Raw genomic sequence first — 16,227 nt, 5'->3', positions numbered from 1 at the left:
CCAGTACACTCAGGGAGAAAATTACAAAAAACAAAAAACAATTTGATGGACAGAATGTTGATCAATGTCTTACATTCACCCCAGTACAAGGATCTGGGCCTAAATCCATCGTTTTTTGCACTCCACACCACCCTGGGTTAGATAATGGCTTTATGCAAATCAGCTCTGACCCTGTGCCCCATGGGAACAGTCCAGTCCGAACTACACAGCCATATCTTTCCCAGACCGGAATCAAGCATCCGAGGACCGGACCGGTTTCGAGGTAACACCTCTCATCAGCCCGGCTAGCTTGACTCCAGTGGTGTGGAGGCTCTGGGACCCACGTCTGAGCTACCCGTTCTGGGAAGGACATGGCTTTTGTAGTTCGGACTGGACTGTTCCCATGGGGCACAGGGTCAGAGCTGATTTGCATATCGCCATTGTCTAACCCAGGGTGGTGTGGAGTGCAAAAAAACGATGGATTTGGGCCCAGATCTTTGGACTGGGTTGAATGTGTGACATTGATCCACATTCGGTCCATCACCTGTTTTGTTTGCAATACCGCCATAAGTGCGCTGGGGATGCTCAGACGTGGGTCCCAGGCACTCCACACCACTGGAGTCAAGCTAGCCGGGCTGACGAGAGGTGTTACCTCGAAACCGGTCCGGTCCTAATGTAGGCCACACTGCATTCTTCGGCACGTTGTCCCGTACACTAGCTCCTCTAATGAAGCAGATCCTCATCATCAGAGGTGACTTTAATTGAGCAGCTGATGTAGACTGGGATAGTTCACATCCCCCACTGCAAGACTGCCCCACTGTCTGGCTGTCCGGGAAATTCTTCAACTGACAACACCACTGGAGGCTCATAGATGGGTGGCTCCATCACCATCCAAATGAGCGGTAATACTCCTACCACTCCGATCACAGAACGCTCACTGGTCCTCTTTCCTAGGCTTTGTTTACTGAGGATATTCCCCCCCACGGCCAAATATAGGGCAATGTCCAGGTTCATTTATCAGGCCTTGGTGCTGGACAAGAAAAGGATAATGATGCAATGAAAGGTCTCTATTGGCCTTAGGTTGGAGTGCTGGATGGCTGACCTACTTCACTGGGTCGGTAGGGAGGGGAGTGCTGTGCTACGGGTGGCTCACCAGGGTAGGAGACCTACGGATTATGCATGGGCTTGGGAAGCATTGACAGATGCATTGACGGAAGGAGAGAACGGGGAAGGAGATAATAAGTCAGACTAGTTGCCCAGTTCTCTGATGATCTCTGCCTATAGGAGGTCATCGGGTGAAGGCAACTGGTTACAGCAGACCCAGCTAGAGCCCGCAACGCATGCAGAGGGGGAGTGCTGCGTTCCATAGAGCCCTCTCTCGATCAGATAGTTGGTGTCCTCAGTCCACACAACCCGGTGCAGCGCAAGGAACAGAGGGGGGTGGGAACTGCACGGTTCATGAGTATTCTTCATGGCCAAGGGGCTTCCACCAATTGCAAAGACCTGGCTAGCAAAGAGTATGCAACTATGGTGGAGAACTGTTTGCCTTATTCAGGAACTGTACTGTACTGTACTCCTGCTGATGTAATGTGGGGTGGAGATGCCCCCCCCCTTTGACGTATGTTTGTATACTGGATGTGGATTGCCAATGTTCCAATAAAATCTGTTTGCAAGAAAAAACAAATTGAGAACAAATGATATCTGCAATATCCCTGAGAGATCTAATAACATTCTGGAAATTAGTTCAATTCAGTATGGGCAGGAAGCAAAACACAGTAAATTGTATAATCTCAGAAAAGGCATGTGAAAATTACTAAGAAAAAAGGACCGTAAAGGTCATAATGGGCCTGTTCCAGAAGGATAGGGGTATGATGGAGAAAGTTGATGACATTAACAGGGATGGGTCAATGTCTGGAATCTGTGTTGGGTTTGCCTAAATCTTCAATGGTACAGGCAGCAAGCATTAAGACATGTCTGACAACTTGGCATTTACTATCCATGAGACAAACCCCACGGTTTTGCAATAGGTTGCTCTTAGATACAGCGGTTTCTGGCTGGCTGGGATGCATCAAAGCCAGGCAGAATCCACTGTCGTAGATAGGATAAGTACATTACACTTATCTGATAATCTGTGCTCACCACTGGGTAGCTTGGCACAGAGTCAGGCTGACCCTCAGGGTCAACGTGTGAAGTACTGGCAAAACCCCCACCCTTGCAACACACTGTATGCTACAAAAAGACTCTACACCGTTCGTAGAAAACACTGGTTTTCATATTACAGACACATTAAGATCAAAACGGCATACACACTTAATATATACTTGACAGTTATATACAACTGTTGAACTCTTTCATTAGCAGCAGAACAGCATGAACATTTATGTACAAGTCATAGGTATTCACTTACCCCCGTTATACCCTGAGCCTCGTAAGAAACACTATGTGCGTATTTCTCCGAGGTGCATACGATCCAAGCAATCCCTCCCCCATCAAAAGCAACAGAAACATATATGCAGGCTGTTCACAGGTATTCCACTTTCCTGCTAACACATTAGCATAAAACTCGACATTCGCAATATTGCATACCCGTACAGTTGCAATGGTCAAGAAATCATAGGTTTTGAATAAGCCTCGTGACCCAGCCCCTAAAACTACACCAGGCAATAATACACGTTGCACCCGTTGGCAACACTTTGATTAGATTGTCGGGACCATCTAAAGCAGAAGGAAACAATTACATGTTCTCGTCCATCCAGATTAGGTCTTCCGGCACTCAGTGGCACCTTCACAAGTGCGGGACCACTATCGCCCGACCCCCCTTAGACAACAGACCGTGACACTGGACTTGACAAACTCTCCCCCAACACCCCTGGGACACCATGTGCTACAGAGTGCAAGCTTGCACAGGTTTCCTGTTGAAAGTTTGGGTCCCTCTGACTAAGCAAACTTCCGCCACACTCCACAAACTCCTCACGCTATGGCACCTGCAGGTGAGCAGCTGATCATGACAAGCTCACTCATAAGCACAGAGTGATTACTGTACACGTCTACACAATCCTTCTCCTAACCAACAATCGCTTCCACTCATTTCCGCTGTACCCTGCGCAGTCCTTACAATCTTGTGGAAATGGAGAGATCCTTTCTGTCTCTGGGATCTCGTGAACAAGAGGTAAGCCAACCGGCCCCTGGGTAGTGCTTAGGCGCCCGGGCCACAACAGTTGGTCATTAGCTGCCTGCTAGCAACATCCAGGCAAAATACACCAAGTGATAGTCCCCTTCCTGGAGCACAATAAGCCCCAGTCCACCACAAGCCTGCAGATGATATAGTTGCAGTCCCACCCGCCCTAATAGTTCCTCTTGTCGAGGTCCTAGCGTTGAACCAGCATAGTATGGTTCCAATCCCACAAGCGTCTCTGACTCCTCAGGGCAGAGCCCTAGTAGTTATACCTACAATGGCCTTTGAAGGTGAGATCAGTTCAAAAGGTCACCTTTAAAATGCATGGGCCCTCTCTAAATGTTCTCCAGTCTGCCATCCTACCTGCGGGAGGCTTGATCAATATCTTTTATTGGCCCAAGACCCAGCCCCTTGGAATGAAGGTGCCAATTCCACCCCATCTTATCCGTCCCCTCAGAGTTAAAGGTCTATTGTTTCCTTTGAGCCCCGAGTTTATGGCTATCTTATCAGTAATGCACAGATGTAGCTGTCCCCCCAGCACCCAGATGTGGATTGGAAGCAGGCTGACAGGTATATAGAGTACAAGCACAGAAATGCACACATTCCCAAAGTGGTATTTCCACCTTAGTAATGCTGAATCCACTTGCGCCACAAAAGAGGATTTGCCGTTACTAACTCATCCATATCAAACACTATACTGCCACTCTTCTGCATGTAGGAAATACAGCTCAGTAGCTTTCCACAAATCCTTCATGTCAATCCAATGCAAGAAGCAGGCCCAGCCGTACTGAACACACCATCCGGTGCCATTCACTACCAGTACATGTAGAACACCCGCACACATGCCCTACCTTTTCCCAACACTGCCCCCAGGGAGTACTCTGATGTAGCGAGAGACATGCAGTAACTTGACAAGTAGCTTTTTAAATAACAAGCCGAGTAACTGTAATCTGCACACACAGGCCCTGCCATGGTAAACCTGTGGCACGTTTGAAGAGCTATCTCCGTGTGTGGCACAACCAGTGCTACATCCCCACGTAGGAGGATTTGAGTTACATGCCCTAGGTACATGTCTTAGCCCTTGACAAGGGACTTACAGCTAACTCAAATCAGCCAATCCTGTATACACTAATCATCAGTATGTACATGACAAGCACAGCATTTTAGCACTGAATGGCAGTGTCAAAAGTGCTCAAAGTCATAAGGCTAGCACATAGATCAGCAGAAAACTGGGACGGACAAAAGCAAAGGGCCATTTCCAACAATTGCTAATTTTGGTTGGGGGGGCAGGGGGGTGGGGAGAGGAGATAAAATTGCCTCTTACTGTAGAAAGGAACAATCAGTTAGTGATTTAAAATGGTCTGGGAGTTTGAGAGAGCCATTGGAGAAGATTAGACTCACACTCTCTCTCAACTCTCCCATTTCAACATCCCCAATAAGGTTATCTAAATCAGAACTACGATTAAGGACAGAGATGGCTTCAAAAATATGATTTTAATGAGTGATCATTGAAGTCTACAATATCCCTGTGGGATTCATAGAGAAGTGGTGGGTTTTCAATTATATCTCTCCCTTACCAATCTCAAAATTAGACATGTTATTTTAAAATTTAGAAATGGTATAAATCCTTTTTATGCTTGACCTGGGATAACTAAGTATTTAAATGAAACGGGGGAGAGATTCGTAAATGTGGAATAAGCATTAAATGTTTCAATACACTTACTTTATTAGATTGTTTGTTTCTACTAGAGGAAAAGAGTAGGTAGAGTAACTACTAGACTTGAGGCAAGGAATTTTATTAATTTGTAATGCAGTACTTAGATGTAACTTGTGCTGTCTGATGGTTTTTATCAGCTGTTAAAAATTGTGAAATTGAATATATATATTTAAGGTGGTGCGTTGTATTAGAATAAGTTGATTACTTCCTGAATTATGTTTAATGGCCAACAGTCTTAATAAAACTATATTTGACTTTGTAATTCTTCATAGAAGTAAAAGGGAGCGTTCTTGTGTTCTAGATGAACTTTCTTCTCCTATTGCATTCCCTCATTCAACACACACAAACATAATTCAGCCTTTGAAAATAGTTCAGTATGCAACAGAGGTAGGTCTACCTTTCAGGCTAAAACCTTTAGTTTAAAGAAAAGCAGAAAGGTGTGAATAGGTCTCCAAGGCAATCAGTTCAAACAGCTTATTTGAGGACAAAACCAAATGTAACAAATAAAATCAATGAACATTTGCATAACAAGGAAAATATTCACAATACACATTTACAGTAAACATCACTAATTTTCGTTTTAGAGTTTCTGACACCTACTGTCCTAGTGTCAGCCACAACTTAAAGGAGGTATTCAAAAAGATTTCCCACACCACATCATGTAAAGTGTGTTGACAGCAGCTACAAAAAGGTAGGTCATAGCTTTATCACAAATACATATTGTGATCCTAGCACCTGATGAGGAGCAGTTTCAACATACCTCGCAGTAAACTATATCGGCCCCATAATCCAATGCCAAAAGACGCATTGGCAGCATTCCAACACGGACCATCGGAGCAAGAATGTTCTTGCTTCTGTAACAAAGTGCTGTGCTGTTCATAATCATTAAGATCTTCCTGAAATCTGAAAGATAACAAGAGCAACAAATACAACATTTGAAATGGAACATAAGATCGTTTACTGCGTTACATTAACCCCTTCCATGCTGATGACGGAATCGCTCCGTCATCAGCTACAGTTGAGCTGTGCTGATGACGGAGCGGTTCCGTCATGGCCCGGCCGCCGCGCCTGCGCGGCGCTGATTTCGCGCCTGCGCGGGCGTTCTAAAGAGCGGGGCGGGTCATGACGGAACCGCTCCGTCACCAGCACAGCTCAACTGTAGCTGGTGACGGAGCGGTTCTGTCACCAGCATGCGGCGGCCGCGCGGCCGCCCCGCCCCTTTAGCGCTGCGGCGGAATAGCCGCCGCAGCGAAGGGGTTAATAACTTCCTATAAACTTAACATCAGCAAAAATAAATAACTCTCATTCAATGTTGTGAGGAGGTAACTTTGTGAGTTATTGTAACTACAGAAGCGATTACTGCATAACCTACAGCTCACAGGCTGAAACTTATTTGGATAAAATAAGAATCTAATCCTTTTAAAGCCAATGCAATGAGTCTGGTCACAATACTGAATCAAATCTTCTCTGTGTTACTGTACACCTGCGCTGTCAGCTAGATAAAGGTGGTGAGGCAGCACTGATCCTACTGGATCTTAGTGCCGCATTTCACTCTACTGTCCAGACTAGGAAATATGGGTGCGCTGGGCTCAGTCCTGGCATGGCTGAGCTATTTTTTACATGAACAAACCTTTCAGGTAAATTGACATAGAAGGGCTTGAAAAATCCACTTGCTACAGCAGCCAAATTTAATCAGGACAAGTTATTTTTAGAGCCCACTCACCCATTCTAAAGAGCAGACTAAAGGTGTTCTGCTTGCTCACAAAGAGTAAATAAAGCAATAAAGATGCCTTTAAATCTTGTTATCTTGTCACATTTGCTTGGCATTCAGAGACAGAGGTCAAAAGTCAGTTTGTCTTTCCATATTTACTTTTCTTTCTGTGACTTATGTTAGAGGATTTTGAAAAGTGAACTGTGTGGCAAGCACATTGTGCAAAGCATGTGAAATGAAAGGCTGTGAGATTTCATGCTTTTATTTATAACACAACACTGAAATAGCTAAAAAGTGAACTGCTCAAACATTTCAAATATATTTCACTAGTTATTAAGTCACATTTTTGTAATTCTGTATTGGAAAAAAATATTCTTATAGGATGAAAACAAATCAGAACACTTTACTTGGTGATGTGCGAATCTTAAATATTTCTGCCGCAACCCAATTTCCAAACATTGTTTATGCGCCATGTAGTTTTATCAGTAAAACTACATGTTAGAGGGAACGTTTTGTGGCCATTTCAATGGAAAATGTGCTATCTGTAAATGACAGTGCACTACCACAACATGCTTTAGTAATATATTTATGAAAAGTGAGTTTTTAAACATTAACTGGGAAATATTCTTGCTCCTGCCCAGATGACACTGCTATTAGTGAGCTAACAGGTAAGCCAGTGATCATGTGTACCCTATATGTGGACTTGATTCTTATTATACATGGAGCAAATGTTCAGTCTGGTAAATAAAGAGTTTTTTTGTACAGCAGAAATAGTGAACTTGCATATTTGAAGGTGCTCTCTTATGTGATAAAGAAGAAAAAGGAGGCTCCATAGACAAATTATCATCATACAATTTGAGACCAGTTCACAGGTCAAGTACATAATAGTTAGGTCAAGTAGGTTATTCAAGTTACTAGACCTGCAGGTCTAATAAAGTGTGTATGATTTTGCGAGCCCTGCATCATCATAGGTCTAAACCACACTACCTAGTTTCCGGGTGCCGCAGGGCTCGACCCTGAGCCCTCTTCTTTTCACCCTACACGTGAGAGCATTAGCCGAGATTGTAGAATCTGATGGGCTTAAATTGTTCTTGTGTGCAGATGATGCCCAAATTGTGGTATCCTTATCATCTCAGGATAACAACAAAGCAGAACCTCCTAACATCTGTCTTGCCCAAGTTTCAAATTAAAATTGAATGGGGACAAGACAAAAGTTCAGTTGGTGGGTAATCAATCCAACCTTTGAGTTCCTCATCTGTGGGCATCTGCTATGGGTACATTTCCCCATGGCTTGTCTGAAAAAAGGAATAGGAGGTATAGCTCGATGACAAGTTGCCGATGAGCCATTGGATCAAAAAAGTAGCAGCCACCTGTTTTGACATCCTTAAGTGGTTAGGGAAAATCTTAATGTGCCGTCCAGCCCCTGCTCAAAGAATGGTTGTCCAGGTCCTGGTAATGTCCATACTGGACTACAGCAATGTGCTATACTTAGGTGCTACTACATCTCTGCTTAAACGATTTCCTACGGTACAAGAGGCGGCTGCACAGCTCCTTCACTCAGCCAGATCCACCTCATCAGCCAAAATGTTACACATCCTTCACTGGTTGCCAACTGAACATCGGATTCAATTTAAAGCCTTATGCAACATGCATAAATGTCTTTTCAACATAGGGCCCATATACCGGAGACCTTTGGTGTCCTGTACACACCTACACGTTCGCTTCGCTCTAGCCATTTGGAGCTGGTGGTAGTTTTCAGAATTAAGAGAACCCGTCAAGGTGGTTGGGCATTTGCATATCATGGGGCACAGCTGTGGAACACCTTGCCACAATAATTGAGAACCAGCAAATCACTTACAGCTTTCCGCAAGCTGCTCAAAACATGGTTGTTTACACATGTTCATTAATAGTTACCTTTGGCTTTTGGGAATTCTGGTCGGTTCAGTGAGGATGCTAGTGCTGGGAAACCTTTTTTAGGTAGCCATGCACTCTACAAATCACATAAATAAATAGATTCAGGCTCAGTTCAATTACACAAGCTATCCTTAAAAATAAAACAGAAGCAGAGTGCATCTTCCTTAATCACATCGAATATATTTTACACTGAAATGTCATTCACTACTAATATTGAAAATGGAAGTCATTCTGGGAGGGAATCCCAGAAAGTCAGGAAGATGCCGCCTTGTAAACCAGGAGGAATAAGGGTCTCTCTGACCTAATGAAAGTAATGCATTCAAATAGACTTTTGAGGGAAACACAAGACGGGCTGATTTGCTGTTGTGCTGTTAGGACAGCAACCTACCAACTGTTTATTTCCTCACCTCTACATGTGCATAGCTAGTATTCCTGCCTGAGCCATGGCCAGGCTTGGGCTTGTCTGCCCTTCCCAGCCTCCGGGAGCTTGAGAGAGGTTTTGGGCATGAACCCTTGTTCCAAATGTTGGCATCCTTTGTCACAGAGGAAGTAGGTGGAATCTGGGTCTTTCACAGTGTGTAGTTGTTACTCAGGTTCATTTCTCATTCATGGGGTGTATTTATTCAGAAGTACCCTTAACCCTTGCCTTTAAAGAAATAAGTATATTTAATAAATGAAATAAAGGGGTGCATGACCACTGTTTATGTCACAAATTATTATTATTGTCCTTTTGGTATCCTTTTACACATTCAATAGCATCTCTACCTAGTGCATGTTGCAATATGGATTACTGGGCCTTCTCAGATTACCCCCATTTCTGGTGAACAATTTCACAGCAGCCCTCTCCCCCCGTGGTTAAGCTGGCAAGACTTCAAAACAATTAAAATGTGCATGATAATCTCTCATTTACCCTCATCCATCACACTTACAGTCACTGCGCCCCATAACACGATAAAAGAACCTAGATGGTCAACAAGCAAAACTTAAAAACACATCCAACATAAACTCAAAAAAACAAATCTCTTTACAGCCCCATAACTTTCTCAGCATACCTTCCTCTATTGGTGGGTAAGCACTTCTGCACCCCCACATAGGGGTAGTAAGCACTATTCAAATGCTAATTTATAATACAAGTGTTTTGTAACAAACAAATAGCGCAGTAGGTGTGCTTCATGGTCATCCCTCTTGCTCCTGAACCCTTTCTTTACTACTCGCCTGGTGTCTCATTCACTCAACATCATTAATTTCATATCTATTGTCGCACATCTGCTCTCAGTGTCTCTTTTCAAGAGACATACCTAAAACTGATCTACTTCCTCTAGTGCAGTTTACAAGTGGACAACATAACCTCACGGACCGGAACAGCAAACTGGTGGCGATTCAGTGACTGCCCTTGCAGCTCATGGGCTACATGAAGAGAACGTTATGCCTTTAAAGTAAAAGGAATAATTGTACTTCAACATCGTTTGGCATTCTGACTCCAGATTTTGGGTGCCTGGAAAGCAAAATATCAGGTTTAGTTGCCTGACTTGGTGAATTGAGATGGGCTTCACACTGAAGTGATAAGGCATTCATATAAAAGAGAGGGTAAGTCTACCAAAAAAGGTGCTGATGAGGTAAGGGAGTGGTTAGTGAGGATGCCTAAGTGGTTGCATAGAACTAAGCATGAATTTAAGGAAGTGCATTAATGGCAGAGATCTTGGGTGGTTAAAGAAGGTCTACAGTCTGGGAGCGAGAACGTGTGGGGGGTCAACATAGAGGTTTTGTGAGCCAAGCAGAGCATCTTGTAGTCGCACCTATCACTAGGATTCAGAGAGGAATGTCCAATATGAGATGAAGGACAATAAGGTGTTAATCAACTATCACATTTTATGAATGCAAATGAGTATCCTGAATTCAGAGGGTGATGAAGTCTTGTCTGGGATTGTATAAGGACTTTTATATGTGAAGAGCACAGCTTGAGGGTAGAGCAGTCATGCTAAAATCTGGTTTATGTGTTCATATTCTAATTGATAATTCCGTTTGTAATGCATTTCATGGAAATACGTTTCTATCCGCGATTGAGTTCAACCAATGGGACTTGAATCTTAAAGAAAAAGTCTGCTCTTATTATATTTGAGTCACTTTCGACGCTTATCCAGAGTATTAATAGTAAGAGAGGATACAATCTCATTTCCAATTACTACTAACCCCTTCCTACTTGAGAAAGTAAATATTTGACCTAATTGGATCTGACCAGGTCTGATCAAAGAAAATAAGATAACTTAAAAGGACATTTGATTTAATGCAGTTAAGAGGAAATGGAAATTAAATGAGAAATGAAATGGTATGCTGTGTTTCAAACACCAAATGACCTACTTGTAAAACTGGTTCATCCAAATGGATGTTCAGACCGTACAAAACTATTTTTGACTGTAGCATCCATAAATTACATGTTCTAACTCTTTTGAAATTTGCAATATACAGTGTTTACCTATTGTTAGAGAGTTGGCCAAGATGCCTTTCTCATCAAGGCTCTCTCAAATGGAAAATACATCAATAATCACACAAGCAAATGCAGTTAATGGCAATTTCTATTCCGTGCTACAATCAAAAGACGACCTGCAGTCCTCTTGAAGAACTAGTACTAGCATCCATGAAGGTGAGTATTGTCAAAAATATAACTTAATAATGTATTACAATATAAAATAAATAAGTGTGACTAAAGAAATGGTGGCGGAATCGTACACACATTTCGAAATCGGGAAATGTAAAGCTTGTGTGGAAATTAACATGAATTTAGTGGCCTTCCAGCACATACATCAGGGGTCATAACAAATAATGCGATCTATGGTGCCCTTACAGTCATAATGTTGCGTCCCTTACTCACCACGTGTGTTGGTGATGCAATTATTGGTGACATTTGGATGACAACAGTTAACCCAGAAGTGCCAAGGCACAGAAATATTCACCTGAAGTGCAATCTCTGGTGAAAGATTTTATGGATCTTTTGTATGACATGTCCCATCTTCCTCAATGAGTGGGCAAAGGAAAGGGAGGGAGTGGCAGTTTGGCTTGCTTAGTCAGAAAGAGTAGGTCGGAAAGATAGTGGTTCACAGAAGCTACTTTCCTGCGATTTTGTATGTTTTTAAATTTCCTTTGCGAAACATATTGATTTCAAATAGGACAATTTTAAGCTACACTTTCCACTTGATGTTGGTCTCCACTGTCTGACTAACATCGAATTCTACACCTACACAACGCATACCACATTCCTATATGGGTTGTTTCTTATATCTAAATGAGGTAGGCTCCGTTCCGGTCATGCTTTTTTGTGGAGATTTAACAAATTTAGATACATCTCCATGGGGTAAATATTTCAGTTCTTCCTCTTTGTGGATAAAAAAGGGACCAGAAGTGAAATGAGATGATCTGGCAAGCATTACTCTCTAATTCACATTTCCTCCAAGGCAAAACATGTTTATTGTAATTTGCATTCTGGTTTCAACTTGCACCACGCCACATATAACAGTACTTTTAGTACCACACAGAGTTAGAAAAAACTCTGTGAAACTCCACTCCCTAACTTCTTTCCTGTTCTGCCTCACCCCAATTAATAAAACAGAAACTTCCCACACCTTTGGCAAAGCAACAAGTAACTCTACCTTTACATGCTAAAGATGAAATTGGCAATATAGCAAGCAGTGAGGGAGGTGATGATTTTGATATCCTCCCTAACCTAGGGAGAGGACCAAGTAGATGCCTTCAACACAAAGAGCACATCATGCTGAACGCTTCGGTGGTGGTCCCATCCTCCTACGGCCACCCGAAGCAAAGTTATGGGCAAAAATACAATAAGATGAAATGTGAAAAGAACCGCATATCATCTTGGTGACTATATTGACTGCCGAGATACGCTCAATATCAAAGTATGGGCACTGTTGGGGGTAACGAGAATTGCTCATAGTACATCACAAGTTTTTAAGGACTATGTCTTGCGAATATCTATATATTTGCGGCATACATTGTAATATGTAAAAGAGGACTCTTGGAGGCAATATTGGGCGGTACGGATATACTCAACCCATTGTAGTACCGTAATGAACACCGTGATTAGTGGCCTGACTGGATGAGGGATGGCCAGTCAGAGGATGATAAACGTAATGATTTACTAAGTCTACACATATATCAAATTTAGGTAATAACTAGTAAGTAATATTTGTAACTTGAAAGCTGTAAGAACTTGTAAATAGGTGGGCGTTTTAAGATGGCCGCTGTAGTGGTGCTGAAAACGGGCCGTTTTTTCATGAGCGTCTGATCACATGATTGACACGCAGTGGGCGTTGAGATCAGCCTCCAATAGATAACGCCCTGGTGCCCGGCACGTTTCGAAGCTGGGACGAGAAGCGGTTTGTTGTCATTGCGGGTGTGGTAAGAGCATGCAGGCAGGCTACCGTCGCGGTGTTATTGACATGCCGTCATTTCCTATGAGTAACAAGGTTTTGATAAGCGGAGCATGTGCGCAAGTAGCTGGTGGCCAGAATGATATAAATAGAATGATAAGGGTGCTTCACTACAGGGGCATACATAGCGGCCATAGTTTTTATGGAGGTGTAGAGGAGTACTGATACGCACACACTGAATTGAAAGGATGAATGGAACACATCATTGAGTATTAGCCTTCATGAAGTTGATATTTGGTACACAATGGGTTTGAAATTGAGTCGTGAAGCAGTTAAGGAGGATGAAAGGTGCACATTATGTGCAGTGCTTATGTGAGGCTTTGATATTATCTCCACAGGTGTAACAAGCAACAGGAGTGCTTTAAATCCATGGGGGAAAAGTGATGAACACACCCCAGTTGGTCTTGTGTAGGCTGGTATGAAAGCCCTCTGCCGACACCGGGTAATTACAAGTGATTGAAGACTCATGATTAATGTATGTACATTTATATCTGGTTGATCATGTTTTATTGAGATGGAATCTCCGTTCTGCTTGTTCTTTTTGTTTTGTCAGCCAATACGCACCATACAAAGTATTGTCCAGTGAGGCGAGTGATTGAACCCTTCGCCCTGACAAATTTTCCCACAACATATGTAACTGGCAATGAAACATGTTGGCCTTAGTCGAAAAGGTTAGCAACATGCTGTGCTTTTAAACCAAGTAAGCTCACATTTTCAAAAAAAGAGGGCAATTTAATAGTGTGTCTTAACTTGATTTTAATTGCATAGAACACGTTGTTCTTTGCATATCACAGGGTTTTTTTTGTTTTGGGACAGTTGATCTTTTTCTCTGCTCTTCTTGCCTCTTTACTGGACACTATTTCTTTTGCTTCTGTGAGTGGGCAACCGATGATGATAAACGTGGGCATACTGGAGAGAACCTGCTGGTAGCCTCCCTGGTGTTGCATACGTGAGGGTGCCCTCTCATCCTTTCACTTATTTTTTGTTAAGTCTTTTACTCACATGTTGTGGGTGTGGACATATATAGCGGCGCGACTTGGCTGACAGCGGTTTGTGATGTTTTAATGGATATTGATCCGAGAGTTCTGGGCCTGCGAGAAATTGGACAGGGTGCCAGATAGTGGGTGAAAAATAGGATTCCCACATTGGAAGCAGTTCTCAAGATTGATATTGAAGAAACTCTCTTATGACCAGTTCTTTATTGTATTGATAACTTGTGAGAGGAGGGTGGCCTGGTGATTTCCCTCTAAAGCTCCCTGTAGTAGAAGACCTCTAAAAGAACAACCATGTTTTGCGCTTATGATCATGCTCTCATATTATAGGTGAAGTGGGTAACTCTAAAACTGTGAATCTAACAGAGATCCATATTACATGAATAACTGATAAATTAAACATAACTTAGTAGGTACATGAATTTTCCAGCAGAACTTGTTTGTGGTAGACAAGAAAAAGAACATTTTGTTCTTAAAAATGTGTGCTAAGGGCATATGGGCATATTTCTAGCATTGTGAACCATATGCATCATACTTTTCACGATCTGGGCCATGTAATATCATATTCAGGGAAGAAATCTATTCACCAGCTCTAGCAAGGGTTGGCAGCTCAATTAAATAGACTAACTAATGAGGGACTTGTGATGTCTCTGCAAGTTATGTAGTGCTGTAATAACATCAACAATAATGGTGTTGCCACCTGGGAATTTGGAACAAAAACCCTCAACATATAGTTCCCTTTAAAGGCCAAATAAGGGAACATCAGTCTATTCTACCCATCCTTATCTAATTCCAATGTCATCAGTTTACAGACAGGATGGGCAATACCATGGTGTATTTATTTATTCATTTTGTTAATTCTAACAATTTGTCCAAATAGTATCACTTAATAGCCAATTAGGCGTGCACTGGTGAGGTGCTTTATCTCTATTTATTTCAGAACATATTCACAGCATCCTGTGAAATGAATGTCTAAAGTGAGCCCAACCAATTGTCTCCTATGGGGGGGGGGGGGGGGGGGGGAGATGAGAGAGAGAGAGAGAGAGAGAGAGAGAGAGAGCACAACAAACAAAAAAAAACAAAAAAATACAGTGTGTTACTTAATTTTGCTTACCATCAATTTGCCCAGGAGCTACCCCCTTCGACAGTAGGTAACCTAAGCAGGTGACCTCCTGTCGACAATATGTACCCCTTTTTGGCAGTTGGGCACGGACAGACTTGTAGGAGGTAAATAGCTAGGGGAATCCATACCAAGGAGGCCATGTCCAATACTATTGGACTGTACCACTTTGTAAATTTTGGTGTACAAGCACATTGAGCTAACTCGAAAACATTAATCCAATGATCAACTACCAATTCCTTTAGCTACTGTACTGTCTGACATGGTGACGCATGAATGCAAACTTAATTTCATTGGCTCCTTATCTTTGCCCTGGCACTGCAACCTTAAGTTAAAAACGATTTGATTTTCTGTATGCATGGCAGAGCTGCTAGGAGCTGCACATGGCCCACAGATGCTGCTGCTCCTCCTTCTCTCTTATGGCTTCATAGAACATGCCTGGTATTTTACCAAAAATAATAAGCAAAGCTCCCCTCTCTCTCTACGCTCTCACCCCCTCCTTCGCAATGTCTTCCAAGGTCGAAGTTCCAGAGTAAGCCTTTCAGAAAGAAACCCTTCTGCGTGGGTATTTGCTTTCAGCCGTGCTCGTCTGCTAAATACAGAACTTGACCTCTGACCCTTAAACCTGTTGTCCCTAAAGCAAAGTTATTCCAATGTGGCCATTACAATTCAAAGTAACTCTTCCAGAAGCATGACTAAAGGCATCCCTGCTCCGTGCCTGTGTGCTGATATTTTAAAGGTAGGATGCAACTTTTGCTCTTTATTTTTTTAATCTTGTGCACTGTGCGTTCTAGCACCTAAAGAACTGGCTCAAAATGTTGGTTTTCAGAACCCCATAATGCTCTCAGAACTATTGTGCATTAAGGTGTGCGATGTAATTCACATGTCTCTAGAGCAACTTTTTTATATAACTTATAATTGTATTTGAGACTGCAGCCATTAGGCCATGATAGAAATCATATTTTAAGTTTGTCACTAAGATACAATAATATTTTCATAGTTCGAGAATCTAATACTCACCTTTTTAATTTGGATGCACAATGTATTTAACGATTTAAACATTGAAATCTTAATGCACAATTTGCACAGGGAAATTTTCTTCGTTGTTAAATATTATTGAATTTTCACTGTGATGTCATTAGACATTATAAAGATTATGATACTGCAAAAACTATTT

At 42.3% G+C, this 16,227-nt stretch overlaps 1 long non-coding RNA gene across 1 annotated transcript in view; it reads right to left on the bottom strand.

Annotated features, from left to right (window-relative positions):
- Nucleotides 1-16,227, bottom strand: part of LOC147674132 (uncharacterized) — a 159,299-nt gene that overhangs the window by 65,166 nt on the left and 77,906 nt on the right. The window contains exon 2 of the long non-coding RNA XR_015302553.1: nt 5,632-5,774. This is a non-coding gene — a long non-coding RNA (uncharacterized LOC147674132). The remainder of the gene's footprint in view (nt 1-5,631; nt 5,775-16,227) is intronic.

Source organism: Lissotriton vulgaris, chromosome 12, assembly GCF_964263255.1.
Source record: "Lissotriton vulgaris chromosome 12, aLisVul1.2, whole genome shotgun sequence".
Classification (NCBI taxonomy): domain Eukaryota; kingdom Metazoa; phylum Chordata; class Amphibia; order Caudata; family Salamandridae; genus Lissotriton; species Lissotriton vulgaris.
The sequence above is the reverse complement of the archived record's forward strand: the minus strand, read 5'-3'. Positions and strand labels throughout refer to the sequence as shown.